The sequence below is a fragment of the Neovison vison genome, chromosome 4 (assembly GCF_020171115.1).
Source record: "Neovison vison isolate M4711 chromosome 4, ASM_NN_V1, whole genome shotgun sequence".
In the NCBI taxonomy this organism is placed as follows: domain Eukaryota; kingdom Metazoa; phylum Chordata; class Mammalia; order Carnivora; family Mustelidae; genus Neogale; species Neogale vison.
In genome coordinates, this window is record NC_058094.1 from 193,860,388 (window position 1) to 193,878,485 (window position 18,098).

At 40.0% G+C, this 18,098-nt stretch overlaps 1 protein-coding gene across 1 annotated transcript in view; it reads right to left on the reverse strand.

The window, feature by feature from the left end:
* IMMP2L (inner mitochondrial membrane peptidase subunit 2) overlaps nucleotides 1-8,958 on the reverse strand; it is an 880,236-nt gene extending 871,278 nt beyond the window's left edge. Inside the window, exons 1-2 of the mRNA XM_044246392.1 lie at nucleotides 8,927-8,958; nucleotides 8,322-8,394 (exon numbers count right to left, since the gene is read on the reverse strand). The gene's annotated coding sequence lies outside the window, so the exon portion shown is untranslated. The remainder of the gene's footprint in view (nucleotides 1-8,321; nucleotides 8,395-8,926) is intronic.
* Between the last annotated feature and the right edge of the window lie 9,140 nt (nucleotides 8,959-18,098).

Below are 18,098 nucleotides of genomic sequence, written 5' to 3' on the forward strand. Positions count from 1 at the left end.
GATTTTGATTATGTTACAAAGCAACAGAGAAATGATGCTGATGCATGTGAGTCTCCGAGAAACTAACTTATCTACTACCGTTTAGGACTGGGCAGGGAAACCAGGTCTGGAATCTAATCTCTAAGCTTTGGGTTCAGTTTTCTTGCCATTAAACTTACCTCTCAAGTAAAATAAGTTATAATACCATAACAATGATCATTTCAGTGTGATTATACCACCAGCACCAATACCAGGTATCCCACAGTTTAAAAAAAAAAAAAGAGAGGCACAGCATATGTTCCTATATACTTGACAGACATGATGAGACCTGCAATATCATTGAATTCATGGTATTCCATGGTCCTTTGTGGGCTTTTTACTGTTTTCTGGAAGATTTCTGTTTTTTGTTTTTGTTTTTTTAAGATTTTATTTATTTGATACAGTGAGAGAGACCACAAGTAGGCAAAGAGGCAGGCAGAAGGGGAGGAGGAAGCAGAGAGCCCACTGCGGGCTCAATACCAAAACCCTGGGATCATGACCTGAGCTGAAAGCAGAGGCCCAACCCACTGAGCCACCCAGGCGCCCTGATTTCTGTTTTTTGTGTTTTTTCTAATGTACAGACTTTAAGAACAAAAACCTATGTAGAGCATTTAATACTCAACAATCATATTACTAACATTGAAAATATCTATATACTTTACAATCTTAATCACAATAAACATCTGTATCATTTTAAACAATATGTCAGACAAGAAATGCTCATTAGCTGATTTTTTAAGGATCTGCATTTTTCCTTTAGGTCTTCAACATTTTAGCATTACACAAATGTAGTAAAATAGAGCAGCCAAATATTCATGATGGTGAAATCTTAAGTTCTAATTCATGAAACTGTTACTACCTTACAGGGCAAGGTCGCCAGCTCTTAGCCTGTCTACTCCTGGAAAAAGTCAACAGAATATTTCATTGTCACAACCACATCTGCATGCAATGTCCTTTGATATAATCACCTCTTTTGACCCACACATTTCTACAAGATGGGACAGGTTTACTACCATTCCCATTTTCTAAAGGATGATGGGGCTTAGAGAAGTCTAAGTAACTTAACTGAGGACACATGCTGTTAAAAAGAATCATAAAAATCCAACTATATTTTTTTAAAGAAACCCAGCCTATAACTTTTTAGCTCCAAGTCCCAATCTTTTCTTCTGAATTGTATTTTAGCCCAGTGGCTCTCTACCCATGCTGCCATTAGAACACCTGGGGACACTTTGAAAAATATCAGTACCTGAACGTCATCCCCAGAGACTGATTTAATTACTCTGGTCTATTTTAACCATCAAGCATATAATAAACCAGTAGTGGTAAATTCACAGAAAGCTTAGACTACAAAAGGAGAAACTGCAGATTGTCTCCCCATGTAAGCTAAAACATCTTTATCCCCCAAAGGTCCCTAAAAGACACAGATAACCAAGTAGAACAGGAGGAGGAAGAGATGAAAAACTCAAACTCATTCTGCCACTCTCATGGGGCCACCAAAATATTTTATTCCCTCAATCCCACTCCTTGAACCTCAGCATCCCATGCCTTAATTCCACTGCAAGTTCTAACTTGTGTTGCCTCCTCTGTGAAGTCTTCAGGATCATATAGAAGAAAGGCTTTTTTTTTTTGCATCCATCTTACTTTGAACCTCTGTAACAGCATATATTGCGTAAGTCACTTACTCATACATCCATTGCTCTCACTGACCTGAGGAGTCCTTCAGGGCAGAATCCCTATCACATTCATCCTTCCCATCTTATGTAAGGTTCCATCTTACATAGATAGCCCTGAAGACAGCAGATATTATTAATGAGTATTGCTAAATCAGATCATTTTTTATGTTTGGCTGATAAATTTCCCCTTACCCTCCTAGTACACAGTCCTTTGAAATTTTTCCATTTTTAATAAATGGGGACTTTTTTCCCCCCACAAGTGGATTAGGTCAGAGAATAATTTATAGAAAAAGGCCAGATTTGGGGAGAGCAAGTTAGCAGTGGAACTCTGAGCCAGGAGAAAAAGGGTCAATAGGATATTGAAGGGTGGGGTCATATATGCCTTTTGTTTGTTTCAAAGGGAAGATTAGGCAAAGACAGTGACAATTTGATTTTTACCCACAAAAAAACATGACAAAGAACAGTGATTACAGGCAACCACCTTTTCAACACCTCCCTGTCTATGGGGCTCCTTCCTCTCAGCATAAATACATGCTCTCTCTCCCCTCAAAAAAAGCAGTCTGCCACAGGGGTTCTCATCTTCAGACACATGTTAGAATCCCTTGGTGAGCTTTGAAAATTCTGGACGGAAGACCGATGAGGACAGAATCTCTGAGGAGGGGCCCAGGCACACCTACGCTCTCCTCTCTTCCTTCCCTCTCATTCCTCTACCCATGCAGTGTAGTCTCTGCCCCCACCAGTCCAAGGGAACCACTGACTTCCAACAGGCACTTTATAATCTTCACGTACTGGATGATTCAAGCTTAACTGGGTTCTACTTCTTGAAACTCTACAAGTCAGCATGAAAAGCTATGCTTTCTCTTTTCTGCCGGCCCCTCTGGCCACTTCCCTTCAGCAACCATATCTCTGTCTTTGTCTTGGTTTGTCCTTAAAATTTCAATATTCTCCAGGGTTTACTTTGAGTCCTTTTCTCTTCTCTTTTTATGCAGTTCCTCTAAGCCTTTTGTCCTTACCCACACCTTTAATGACTCTCCATAGAGTAAGCACTCAGAAATCTGCATCTCCAGCCTCCACATTCTTCCTGATGCTCCAAGACCTCATATCCAGCCACCTCCTAGACAGCCCCAACTCGCCAAGTTTAAATTGTCCTGCAAGCAATTTAATCACATGTCCCAACCTGAACTCATGAGCTGACCCCCACACCGGCTTCCTCTTCACTTTTCCCTCTCACTATCCATACTGCAGCATCCTCAGGCTCCCATTCCTGTTACATTCAGTCACCAAGACCAACAAATTTTCCCTCGTCCTAAATATTTTTCCAAAAAGTTCTAATTTCCAAGTATCCTCACTATGTCCAGCCATGTCTCAGCCCTCAGGTTTCCATTATCCACACTAATGCACCGTCAGCTCAGGCCTGCAGTCTTCCTCCCCACCCGGCACCTCACTGCCCCTGAATCTACAGCACACCGCTTTCATGGTGACCTTTCACGTCACTCACAATGTTGCACGTGGCATAGGAAGTATGCCCTGACTTAGCTATCTGGTTTCATCTCCTTTCACTGCTGATTTTGCCCTTCATACTCCAATATAACTGACCTACATATAGCTCCCTGAACACACCAGGCCCTCATAATACCATACAACTATTCATGCCATTAGGCCTGTGTGGAAATGCTCTTTGCTGCTTGTCACCCTGCTCACTTCTACTCAGCTTTCAAGATTCAGCTCAAACACAACCACTGCTAAAATCCTCCTCTGGCCTTCCCATCAGGGGTCAAGAGCTCCTGCTAGCCTTGCTTTGCACTTATATCTCCATTAGGGGAAATAGCACATAATATTTGGACTGTTGGTCAAGATGTCTATTGTCCTACTAGACTATAAGATCCATGATCAAGGACAGTGACTTCATCTTTATATCCTCAGCACAAGTTCAATGTACATGGCAAATAGTTTAAAAGAAAAACAAGGAATTAATGAACTATAGACCAATGAAAGGATAAGAAGATCAACTGGACTTTAAGTATAGAAGAAGTCCAGATCCTAGGGAGGTACGGACATCTATTAATAAGTCACACCTATTAAAAAAATAGAAATAAATGATTATTCAGGTATTATCAAGGAAACAAACAACAACAACAACAAAAAAAAACCCAACAAAACAAAAAAAGAACTTATCAATAGGCTAAGCAGGCAATAAGGAGGTAGACAGTAGAGCTAGACCAATAGAGCTGCTAACAGAAGATCAACTGAAAAGCCAGAGATGAAGGTGGTTCTTTCTACTCGTCAAATAATAAATTCATCCACCTAAATCCATGGACTGATCAAAAGACTGGCAACTTCTGGGGCCCCTGGGTTAAGCCCCGGTGGGTTAAGCCTCTGCGTTTGGCTCAGGTCATGATCTTCGGGTTCTGGGATTGAGTATGTCAGGCTCTCTGCTCAGCAGGGAGCCTGCTTTCCCTCCCACCACCCCCGCCTGACTCTCTACCTACTTGTAATCTCTGTCAAATAAATAAATAAAATCTTTAAAAAAAAAAAAAAAAGATTGGCAACTTCCTCTGTCAGTTCACCACTCCTCCCCTTTGTCATTCTTCTCCATAGCCTTTTCCCAGCCCCCACTACTAAATCCCAGATTCCCAAATTCCAGATCCCTCTGCTGGAGCCACAGGTCCTACTAGTGGATTAGTCTGAGATATAAGGCAGGGGTTAGGAGGTTGGCCATCTTTGTTCTTGTGGCCAGGACCTAGAGAAAAGAAATGAAACTACTATTTACTGAGGGCCAATTCTGTACTACATATTATGCTACTTAACAAACACTCACTAAACCTCAGAGTAACCATGAGTAATTATCCCATTTCACAGATGAAGAATATGTATCCAAGATCACAGGTAAGTAATCACAGAGCCTACCTGAAGACGAGAGATAACAGTATTTCTATACTCCTGACTACCTCAAAATGAAGAGAGATGTGGTCTAGCTATTCTAGGTGGCACCTCAGAATATATCACTCTCCAAAACACTATTATAACTTTTGGCTAAAGTCTATAGTATACCACTAATAATGGGCATACAATGAGTTAAAATAGCTTTGGTGGAGGACCCAGGTGGCTCAGTGGTTTAAGTGTCCAACTCTTGATCTCAGCTCAGGTCTTAATCTCGGAGTACTTTTTTTTAAAAAAACAAATAACATAATATAACATAAAATAGCTTTGGGGTCTGATCTGGGAACCTAAATGCCATTTGTTATTTTATTCCTGTAAGTACACTGTTCCACATTACAAACAAAAATGGACTTGAAAGTTAATTTCTAGAATACAACGGGGCTAATCTTTAGCAAGGCTTTTAAGAATATTTTTCTTCCACAAAAAAAACCCCAAGGATAGAAACAATTTTACCTTGTTAACTTGTAAGAACAATGACACTAGAAGACACCTGTGGGAAGCATGCTTATCTGACCAGGTGCTCGTTCATAGTGTGCTGTTGTTTGAATAAAACATCACACTAAACCCTACAGACCCAGACCTTATGATAGAATGCCACAAACTACACCAGTACAGCTGATATGCCTATAATCTACTGACAAAATGTACTCCTTAGCAAAATGAAACCAGATGTCTGGTGTAAAAATCTGATGTCTGTGGACTTGTCTTTCTTGGCTTCCAGAGCTGTATTAGACACACTAAACACACAGCTTAGCTGTATATTAAACCCACAAGTTGGCAAAATCATGACAGTTTGGACATGAAGCATCAGCATTTTTATTGTAATTCTTATAAACCAAAGACATTTCTGAAATAGAAATCCTAAATTTAAGCACTCAGCTAAATGCGGTACTATGTCTTTCCCACGTTGGGAACAGTGTCAGAGCTTTTTAAACACATTTATAGAAACTCCTTCCCTTCATTTTTCAAGCTGACACTCGTTAGACATGGCTGTGGAATGATTACAAGGGGGGAATGGGGAGAGGGGATTCAAACCACTTCAGGTGCCAGTGTTATCCCAGAAATTTGAGGATCAGATTTAACAGGTGATCACTGTGAAAATGCAAACACACATCTGCAGGAATGCTGAGTATGAGATCCCTTGCTTCAGTTGCAAAGAGGATAATTAAGAATGTAATAGGTGACCAAATAAAAAGGGAGGGAAATTAAGTTAGTATCTGTAAGCCAGATGCTGTCTTTTTGCATACTTTTTAATATACTCATTGTTCTGTTTTGACAGGTGAGAAGTTAAGGAGTCAAGTTTTAACTGGCACAAAGTCACAAAGCTAATGAGATAAGAGCCAGGACTAGAACCCATTTCTAGAAGACTCTAAAAGACATGTCACTTCTACATGGGGACTGGGGATGGAACAGAGTGGTGGTACATAGCCAAGAATATGGAGGTAAAAGACAGAAATTTACAGTTTTGCCAAATAGTAACATATAACATGAAACAAAGTTGAAGAAAGAAACACAAATAGTTGAAAGGGTTCCTCTGAGAGTTCATAAGAGACTCACTTTCTACCTTTTATATCCCTGCAAGACTCATTTTTAAATAACTTTTTTTAATCTTATATAACCTTTGTAACCAGAAAAAGTTATCTTAAATAAAAAATAAGGTTAAATGTACAGAAACTCATACAAGTGAACAATCTAGTATTTATTAAGTGCATTATCCTTAACACTCCATGTTTTCTCATCTTATGTCATCTTTATGGAACAATCCAAAATACTATCCTCATCTGATCTTTATACTCTTATATTTAATACACTGCAAAATGACTACAAAGCTATAATGGTGCTCCAATTGCTCTTAAGGGTTAACCTGTCTCAAGCTTATGCACTCCTTACTTGCTAACCTCAGTCCCTTGGTCTGCAGCCAAACTAACCTACTTTCTTGAGATTTGCAAACCGCTGGCCTTGAGGAGTGAAGGACTAAACTTTCCCAGAAGATAATGCCTAATCACATTTGAAAACAGCTGCTGCTGATGCCGGCAAGTCTGTTCCGGATCCTGTCGACATACCAATGACCACCTGGGCCCCAGCTTCTCCTGCACGTAGGGCCCCCTGCCCCATCTGTCACATCTTCCCTTTTAAAACTCTTCAGCTTCACCTGGACTGGGAAGGTGGTCTTTGGGACATTAGTCCACCATCCTCCCAGGTTGCCAGCTTCCCGAATAAAACAATCTTTTCTTTCCCACTTGTCTCTCACCTAGCTCTCAAGTATTGATTTTCAAGCTGCCAGCAGCCAAACCTGAGTTCACAACTGATTCTCTGTCCAGTAACACTACTCTAAAACAGGACACAAATCACCATGGTCAGTAATCCTTGAAAGTTTATCACTGAAAGTACTAGAAGGCAGAAAAATAGTACTGTCCCCCACAACACGTACAGACCTGCACATAACTAAGATCAATAGTACAAGGAAGGTCTTGTACATTAAATACTTAAGTACTCCAAAAACCTACAGAAAACTGGAGAAAGGCCTGCTCCAAATGGCCATCTCCAAACCCAGTCTCATTTTACCATCCTACTAATGTATCAGTGTTTTCACCTTGGCGGGAAAAGAATAAATAACTACTAAATCAATGAATGAACCATCATCAATAAACAACTATTTTCTGGTTTTACATAAATTATATGGCTATCTATCACTTGAGTCCAGACAAATAAGGCAGATTCAGAGCATAGGCAGCCAATGTCAATTTGACACAGAGGTTAATTCTAGGTTTCCTCTGTAAGTATCCAAGAATGGTTTGCAACATTCTTGCTTCTGGCTAACCTGAATTCTAGCTAATTTAAAATGTTTGTTGATACAGGACACATAGGATACAGAAGGTATTCCCAAACTTCGGAGAGGGGCTGTTTCATTTCACCAGTAAGAAAGTAGAAGGAGTGGTATATTGGAGAACTGACGGGAAATTTGCACAAAAGAACTGTTGAAAGAGATCACACTGAAAATCACAGCAAACCTCCAAGGGCTTCAGTGTGCTGTTTGGCTACTTTTCTGAAGTGAATGAAGTGAATAGAATATGTGAGGGGTATCAAAGTGAAAGTCAAGAGTAAAAGGCCCAGTCTGGTACTGTCAACCTCGACACTGAAAAAAACAAAAACAAAAACAAACAAACAAAAAAATCTTCCTCTATGAGCTTGTGAGAAGATCCTAAAAGGATTTCAACAGGTATCACCTCGCTAATTAATTTTACCCTTTGGCGTTCTAATGACTTTTTACAGGAGTCTCTCTTTAAAATGTAAAGATCCGTGGGTGGAGGTCCTGTCCATAATCAAGCAGGGCCCTGAATCTTCAATACTCAGTCTCTGGGATTAATCAAAGTTAGCTTTGAGTGAGACATGGACTGGAGAGAGACAACTGCAAGACCCACGTTCCAAAGACGGGAAGGGTAAGGACAGTTCTATCAGGTCAAATGGCTAAAAGGGATCTTTGCCAAGCCGCCAAACTCCCAGCCAAAGGTACAGATTCTAGGCCTGAAAAAACTCTTGGGTTTGGAGCCTGTGACCCTTGAAAGTGGGCCTCCGGTTCCTGATGAAATGGAAATCCCCCAGGGGCAGTTCTGGATCTGGATTTTTCTCTCCCTTGGTCTTTCTTCCTACAGCCCTAGCTCCTTCCACCCCTGATCATTCCTTACTTACCCTTTCTCCCGTTCTTCCTCGGTGAGAAGGGGTAAGTGGTTATTTTGTGCCCTCGCCCAATTTGGCCAAAACCCTAAAAGTAAAAATGACAAGAGACAGACAGGTGCTTTAAAACCCTGGTGTTCAAGCCTCAGGGACTCCCACCACAAGCCCAACAGTTCAAAGCAGAGGACAGCGCGTCCCCACAGCGCTCCCTCTCACGGCCAGGGCTTGGAGCCCGAGCTGTCCCCTACGAGGGGGACGAGGAGAGGGCGCGATCTGGGAGTGCCCACTTGGCGGGGAAGAGCGAGCCGCCTCCCGGCTAGGTGTCGCCGCGGCTAGGCGCCGGTTTGCAACCATGGTTAGCCAGAGGAGTAGGGCGGCAGGGCCGGCGGCCGCGCGGGGCCTCAGATAAACACGCGCACGCACACATGCTCGCGACACCGCAGGACTCGCGGCCGAGCAGCCCTCAACCTCCCAGCAATTCCCGCCCCGCCTGGAAACGACTCCCCCGTTAGGGTCCCACGCCCCGGGGACCGCCAGAGGCCGGCGGCTGAGCACCCACCCACCCCCTCCATCCTCTCAGAACCCCCCCCGAACCGCCACCGGGCTCCCACCCTCCGCACCCGCTGCGCAGCTCAGCCCAGGGGAAGTCCCCGCGCTAGCCCCGCCCACCGCCGGCGGAAAGCTCCGCCTCCATTCCCTGGCGCGCGGGAGCCGCGCGAAGCTCCGCCCCCGGCGGAAAACCGGCACCACCCTCTCCTCCCCCCGCTAACGCGGGAGCCCGCCTGGGTTAGACCCAAAACCCGTCGTGGATTTCCAACGGATCAAAGGTAACACTCATTCAGCAAGCAATAGCTGAGCCTTTACTCTAAGCTCTGCACTGTACTAATGACAGAGAGGACAAGAGGGAGCCGAAACTCTGTGAAACTTGGTCTTCAGTTCCTCCCTTATTTTTTTTTTAAGTTTTAAAAAAATATTTTATTTATTTATTTGACAGAGATCAAAAGCAGGCAGAGAGAGGGAGGGAAGCAGGCTCCCTGCTGAGCAGAGAGCCTGATGAGGGCTCGATACCAGGACTCTGAGATCACGGCCTGAGCCAAAAGCAGAGGCTTAACCCACTAAGCTACCCAGGCGTCCATCTCCCTTATTATAGAAGTCAGGAAATGGAGACCCCAGCAGTTGCTTGGAGTGTACGGTTATAGGGGCAAAGAGCTTCTCCAGATTCTCCCTCTGGACACCTTTACTGCATTTTTTCTACTAAAGTGTAAACAGGAAAACTATTTCAATTTTGCTTTCTCTAGGCAAACCAAAACGAATAATCCAGAACAGGGGGGTTTACTTTGGAAAAGCTGGAATTTCATACCTAAGCTTTTGTCTTCAAGTGGTACAAATTTACGGGTTTATAACAACCTACAAACAAAATGGAACCTAAACCTACCAAACAGATATAAAATACTTATTCTCTCTTTTATCTCCCCTTTATATCCCTCTTTATTTCTGTCTTTATCTTGCGAATGATGACAAACTACTCTGAACATTTTCAAATCATTTAATACAAATGTTAGTACCAGATGCTTTTGTTTGAACTTTTGTTCAAAATCAATTCTAAAGGTTTAAGAACCTACTCAGAGACTCAACCTGATAGCTAGAACCCCTGGCATCTCCTGAGAATAAAGTTGCTTTCCTGCAAAGAGAGTATGTGCCAGTTTTGTAGTTTGTCTCATTCATCACTGAAAGAATTACTGTAGGGCAAGTTCTTCTCTGCCAGAGCTTAAGGATTTAATTCCATGTGCACTTAGCTGTGAGGACCACCATCATCAAATAGCATTGGCAACCTGTCTATAAACTCGATTGCACTCTCTTGTGAAATTAATAAAGGGAAACCTTACTAAAGTGGATTTGGGAAGCTACAACTGTACCACCCACTCCACATTAATTACAGAACCCCAACAGAGCAATCCTCAACAGGAAAGCATCATCGATGACCGTCCTTAACAGGGAAAGATGTACACTGCATCTCCTACAAGAAATGAGGAACCCAGCCAATGAGAAACCATCATCATTCTATGCTCTTGCTTTTCTCCAATGGGCTTATGTTGAAAACAACACCTCCAGACTTCCTCCTTCTCCATAAAATAACAGTCCTCTCCTTTGTTTTTTGTATTTGCCTGTGGATTTGCCATAGCTTGCATGTCCAAAACCACAATTCTCTACTATTCCTAAATAAACCCATTTTGTTGATAAAGTGGCTGTTTTATTTTTTAGGTTAACAGTACTAATAATAATCAATGTGGATGACCCCAAATTAAACAGATGGAGTTCCTGGCCATTATAGTTGACTCTTTGGAATGGAATGTACATGGATAAATAACAAAGACAGGTATGTGTGATTTTTAGTATAATGAAAGTTAATTAACATACAAGATGTGTTGCTAAATCTGACTGAACATCGTCACTGAGATTCATCAAATGGGCTTAAGAAGCTGAAGGCACCTAGAAAGGTTATGGTATAGCATATGACGCCAACTATGTGCCATTCTGGAAAAGGTAAAACTATGGAGACAGTAAAAGAAACTGTGGCCGCCAAGGGTTGAGGGACTGGGGGGAGGAAAGAGTAGGTGGAGCACAGATTTTTACTGCAGTGAAAATATTCTGATACTATCAGGATGATACATAGCATTATACATTTTTCAGACCCTGAAGAATGTACCACCAAGGGTGAACAGTAACCATGCACTACAGACTCTGAGTAACAATGATGTGTCAATGTAGCTTCATCAATTGTAACAGATATACCACTTTGGTTCTGGGATATTGAGAGTTGAGGAAGCTGTGCAAATGGGTCAGGGAATATATTGGCACTCTATACTTTCTGCTCAATTTTTCTGTAAAAGTGCTCTAAAAAATAGTCTGTTAAAAATGAAGCTGGGCTAAATCCTCAGAACATCCCATTTTCTTCAACCCATCAATTAAATTCTAAACTGAGTATTTGGCTTTATGTGTGGAGTTGAGATATAATGATTTGTCATTTTATATTCAAATAGCCCTCCATGCAGCATTAATGTCATCAGAGAGAAAATGAATCCTGTATGTATTCCTTGCTAAGGTATAAAATTAAAGTATGGTTAGACATGTCTAGTATTCAAGAAGATATTTAAGCAAAGTTAACCTGAAATAATTAAATTTATAAACTATGAATATATATATTTCAAATCTATTTCTGCTCACACATACTTACAATTGGTAGGCAAATAGCCCAAGATAACACAGAGGTTTTCAAACTTCTTGGTCTCAAGATTTCTTTATAGTCTTAAAAAGAGAACTTTAAAGAGCTTTTGTTTGTATGGGTTATGTATGTCTATATTTACTGTATTAAAAACTAAAACAAAAATTTTAGATATGTGTTTAATTTATTTTTTAAATAGTAAGCCTATTACATGTTATTATAATGAACTTTTTTGAATACTGACTACCTTTTTTTAAAAACTCAGTGAGAAAAAATAGACTTTCTACATTTCTTCAAATCTCTTTACTCTCAGGTTTAAGAGAAACAGGTGAATTCCCATACTCCACTTCTGCATTCAATCTGTTGCAATATGTTGTTACAGCTAGAATATAATGAAGAAAAGCAGCCCTTAGTCAAATTTGTAGTTGAAAAAGGGAAGACCTTGCAAACCCCCTAAAAAGGGTCTCAGTAACCTCAAGGGTCCTCCAAACTTACTCTGAGAACTGCAGCCAAATTTTGCATTCATTAAATTCAATATTATGCATTCCCACACCAAAGTCTGCTAACAGTTGAAATTATAGCCCTTCACTTATTCCAAGTTAAAACTCAAATTTGACAGCTCTATCAAACCATCACCTTTCTGAAAGTTTTTTCAAAGCTTTTACTATAGCAACTCTGATGAAACTGATACTCTTATTTGAATACATATGAAAACATTTGAGATTTCATTTATATTCCTCATTTCAAACTTCCTGGGAAATTTTGAATATAAATTGTGCCACCTGGAAAAATGAAACATTGCTATACAGTTATTAATCCAATCTTCCATATACTTATAATGAAATGTGTACATTTTATTTTATATAAATAATTTGAAATATATATATAATATATATAAAACAAGTAATTATAGTTGTATTTATTATCTAAATAAATACTAGATTCTAAAGTTACTGCCATGAAATAAAATTTTAGATATATAAGCTCTCATTTTTACTACAAATGAAATAACATCCATCCAGGTCTGGGGCAGGATATATAGAGTATGAGATATCTTGTGCTACAAAGCCAAGAAATTCATTTATAACAAATAAAGGTGTCAAAAGGTCACAAACACCAAAACTACAGAGTCACTTTGGCCAGAGATGGGACAATTTGAGCACCAACAAAAATAGTGAATGCAATTGTCTGAAACATATTGAATATATAAAAATCCAAGAGCACTTAATGAAACTCCAAAGGTGAGAAAACAAAAACAAAAACAAACAAACAAGTGATTGGACACTTTTGCAAGCAACAAAGGCACTAACTCCATATTCAACGGGAAAGAAAAGAAAGGAAAAGAATGAGAACGCATATTGTCTTTCCTGTTTGAACTGTATTTCAGAAAATCACATCATGTTGAGGTGAACATGGTTCTTATTATAAATGTGAAATAAGTAAGAGAATTGAGATATTGCAATTTAGCAATCCTTTGTGAAGTAAAAGGTTCAGGCAGCAATCTTCAGTGGATGAAACCATTACATGAAAAGTTCAATGATGTACTTTACAATGGAAATCCGGGTGTCACTACATCTGTCTGATTGTCTAAGTAGTGCTACAGAAGGAGACTCCAGACACTGGGGGCCTTCTGATCTGATGCCATCTGAAGCACTCAGCACCCCCTTGAAGTCTTCTTGCAAACAAAACAAAATAAAAAACAGAATCTAAGCAGGCCTTAAAACTGACTTCCTATTCACAGGCTTACAGGAAACATGAGGGTTAGAGGAACAAGTTAAATGGCACCATGAAGAAAGTAACAGATAAATCTAGAGTGCAAGACAGTCTGTAAAACAACAGACATTATCTTCACAGCAAATTAATAACAGGACAAAAAGAAGAGGGAAACAATGAAGAGAAGCTCTAGGTTAAAGACAGGTAGCAACCCAATATACAATAACCTTGTCTGGGTCCTGATTCAAACACACAGCAGTAAAAAGACTTGTAAGACAATCATGGACATTTGACCATGGACTGTTGTTAGACAATGTTGAAGAAATACTGTTATCTTACTAGGTGTAATAATGGCATTGTGTTTATGTAAGAAAATGCCCATCATCTTTGCAGAGACATTCTGAAGTATGTTGAAGTGAAGTGACATACTCCCTGGGACTTGCTTTAAAATACTTCTAACAAGGCTCAGGCTCAGTCCTTAGGCTTCTGCCTTTGGTTCTGGTGGTGATCCAGCTCTGGCTCCCTGCTCAGCGGGAAGCCTGTTTCTCCCTTTCCCACTCCCTTGCTTGTGTTTCCTGTCTCACTGTCTCTCTTTCTGTCAAATAAATAAATAAAATCTTTTCAAAAATAAAATAAAATACTTTGAACAAGGAAAGAAGAAAAAAAAAAGAAGTGAAAGAAGGAAGGAAGGAAGAGAGGGTGGAAAATGGGGATGGGGAAAGGAAGGAGAGAGAGAAAAGAAAAAAAAGGAAGGAGAAGAGATAAATGACATGTATGTGACAAAATGGGTAATAATTGGATACCTTGGTGGTTCAGCTGGTTAAGCAACTGCCTTCGGCTCAGATCATGATCCCAAAGTCCTAGAATTGAGTCTTCAATCTGGCTCCCAGCTCCACGGGGAGTCTGCTTCTCCCTCTGACCTTCTCCCTTCTCATGCTCTCTCTCACTGTCTCTCTCTCAAATAAATAAATAAATTAATACATCCTTTTTAAAAAATGGGTAATTATTGAGTCTGGTGATGATGTATATGATGTATATGTATAGGAGTTCATTGGACTTTTCCTCAGCTTTCCTATGTGTCTGAAATTTTTCATAATCCAGTTTTAAAACTAGATGTGACTGCTTTAGCCCAGATTTCCTGGAAAACAGTGCCTGAGAGAAAGTTACATGATAAACCTTTATTGGGTGTGGAGGGGCCAGTCCTAGAAAAGCAAGAGTGAGGGGATAGGGGGAGGGAGGGAGGGACAGGAAGAAGGAAAATGTAGGTGGTATGTTACCAGCTGGTTTTAGGTTCACAGTACAGTGTACTACTGACAACTAGGGGGGTTGGGGTCACCAAGCCCCTCTCAGTCAAAACTCCACATATAACTTTTGACTCTCTGAAAACTTTACTAATAGCCAATTGTTGACCAAAAACCTTACCAATAAAATAAACAGCGGATTAACATGAATTTTGTATATGTATTATATACTGCATTCTTATAATAAAGTAAATTAGAGGGAAAAAATGTTATTAAGAAAATAGTAAGAAAGAGACAATATATTTAAAACACTGTATTTCTTGAAAGAAATCTTTTGTAAACGGACTTGTGACATTCATGCCCATGTTGCTCAAGGATCAACTCCGTATACAGTTGATTGTTTGGTCACAAGGGACATCTCAGGAAGACATATGAAACCACCCAGGACTGTAGTAGAACTGTCCTTCAGAAGGAGAAAAAACAAGCAATTTTTTCTACTAGATTCTTCCTGCCTTCTGTTTCTCATTCATCAATGTTCATCACATTCATCACAAAGCAGGGCAAACATGGAGAAAAAGGCTGGGAGTAGAAGTGGGCAGGAGAGTAGAAACCAAGAGGGAAATAACGGAATCTCATAAAGTGACTGAGATTGATACCTTTTTTTTTTTAAGATTTTATTTATTTATTTGACAGAGATCACAAGTAGGTAGAGAGGCAGGAAGAGAGAGAGAGAGAGGAAGAAGCAGGCTCTCTGCTGAGCAGAGAGCCAGATGTGGGGGTGGGATCAAGCCGAAGGCAGAGGCTTTAACCCACTGAGCCACCCAGGCTCCCCTGAGATTGATTTCTTAAAACAATTTAGAATTTAAACCAATCAATGACTTTCAGGTTCAGTGAATACTTTCTTATTAATATAACTTCTTTTTACTGGAATAATCATTCTGCTTGATCTTTTTTTTTTTTTAATCTCAAAAATTTTGTGCAGGCCAAAGTCATTATTTTTGATTAACAAAATCACAATCACACAAATGGCTGCAGAAACTAAATGTAGAGGAATGGGTATACCATGGTGCCCCGGAAAGCTTACACATCTCCTCCTATTAAGGCCTAACCACAGCAGATCCCAGTCTTAGTGGAATGACCTTTGATCCTCCCGGAACACAGGATCAGAGAGGCTTATAAACAGCTGCCATGGGCCACACCATTCTCTTCTGCCTCCCTGTGAGGAAGGCTGTCATGAGACACTTTCTCCAAGCCTCCTGGGCCCTGAGGAGGTAGGAAACTTTCTCCCTCACCCTCTGAAAGGAGGCCTGCAGGCTATGAAACTGCTTATGTGAAGCATGGCATTGGCTCTCAAATGAAGAGCGTCCTGTCCTCCGTGTTACAGTTAGCTGGGCCCTCTCTTCGTTGTCACCCCACGTAAATAACATGGGGGCTGGCACCTTCGGCTCCACTTGCTTTTGCTATTAAGTAAGTCATAACCTGTTTGAATCTAAAAAATGGTTTACTGCTTCCTTATGGTCTGAATCTGTCCGCCTTGCCTTGCTCAATTCGAAGCAGAAAAATTTTACCTTGTTTAACCCCGAGAGTCTTTACTCTTTGCTGTTTGCTCTTTGGGCAGCCTGCGGTGAGGACAGTCAGGACCCAGTCCACACACCGATTAGAACACATGAATGACTCAGATTCACATATTCAGAGACAGTACTTTTTTCTCGAAGTGGTATAGGATGATTTTTGATCAATGGTCAAAGAGGATTTCCTTCTCTTTGCCTTTCCTCCAAATTAATTAATGGGATATTTTTACAAGTCAGGTAAAGAGTCAGACCTCCTAAAACATAAAAATCGATCAGAAGCATCTTCAGCGAAGTCTCTACATTTTCTGCTCATGGCTTGACGTTATCCATGTTGGATTTTAAAGGTCTGGTAACCACTAGAGTAAGAGAGAAGCATCAAAAATCAAGTTCCGTGGACAGGCCCTCCTTGCTCTTCCACAGATAGGGGACCTACCTCCCTTTTTCATATACAATATAATAATGATGCCGTCCATCCAGCTAACACGTGGCCATTTGTATTTGGTACACTGAGAGGCAGGGTTCTTCCATTCTTTTATAGAGACATAACAAAGCAGCAAACAAGATAAACAGCATCAACCTTAAAGGCTAAAGAATAGCTCATTCCTTTCATTCTTTTTTCATTTCTTTCCCTTATCATGCATGACTTGTGTAAATTATCTCTTAGGAATGGAAAGGTCTAAGCCTGGCTAAATGATTCTCTCCTATCAACAGCTGAACAAATCCTTAGATCCACAAAGGAAGGAAATCATGACACCGAGGACCCTGACCTGCCATGTATTTTGTCCACGGGTTTCCTGGCACTATACAGTGGTAACATTTGCAGTCCTTTTAATTGGCTTTTGATTGACAATCCTAACATATCTGAAAGGATGGCTTACATTCTCTCATGAATTAGTCAGAGGATAATTACAAACCAACAATCCATAATAACTATTTGTGGAAGAAACAATTCAAAAGAAAACTGCACATAGCAAAAATTTATTAAAGTGGGGAAAAAAAAACCCAAATTCATTCTTGTTGATAACTCTGAAAACTGAAAACACTGTGTTAGTAGATTTAGTAGAAATAATCAATATAAAATAATTTATCAACAGCTTAAACTGCTCATGAATAAAGTATATAATTAACAAATTCTCTCTTTTCTTTCATCTGAGGATGTCTTTATATCTCCCTCATTCCTGAAGGATATTTTCACCAGATGGAGAATTGCCAATCCTTGTCTTTCAATATTTGAAAAATGTTGAAAAGGAAAAGACAACTTCTTTCTGGCTTCCACTGTTGCCAGACGAGAAGCCTTCTCTCATTCAAATTGCTATACCTCTGTAAACACTGTAATATTTCTCCCTGACTGCTTTCAAGATTTTTTTTTATTTGTCTTTAGTTTGCAGAAGTATTGGGATGTCTTGCGAATGGATTTCTCTGTTTTGTTTCTTTCTTTCTTTCTTTTCTTTTCTTTTTTTTTTTTTTCCTATTTAGCGTTTGCTCAACCTCTTAAATTTGCAAGGTTATGTCTTTCACCAAGTTTAGGAAGTTATCAGCTATTATGTCTTTAAATACTGTAAGTCTCACATTCTTTCTCCTCTACTTCTGGAACTTCAAGGATACAAATATTTGCTCTTTTGTTATTGTCCACAGGCTCCTGAGACTCTGTTCATTTTTTTTTTTCCCCAGTCTATTTTCTTTCTGTTGTTCAGGTTGGGTAAATTCTATTGATCTGTCCTCAAGTTCACCAATTCATTTCCACTCTACAAATGAACCCATCTAGTAGGGTTTTTATTTTGTTATTGTGTTTTTTAGTTCTGCAATTCCTTTGTGGCTCTTTTTCTAATACATAGAATTTTTCTTTCTTTGCCGAGATCTTCTCTATTTTCATTTGTATCAAGAGAACTCACAGTTGTTAATTGAACCAATTTTATGATGGCTGCTTTAAAATCTATGCCTGTTCATTCAAACATCTCATTCATTTTGGTTTTGGCCTCTGATTTTCTTTTCTCATTCAAGTTGTGATGTTCCTTGTTGTTCTTGTGTGATGGGTAATGTTCAC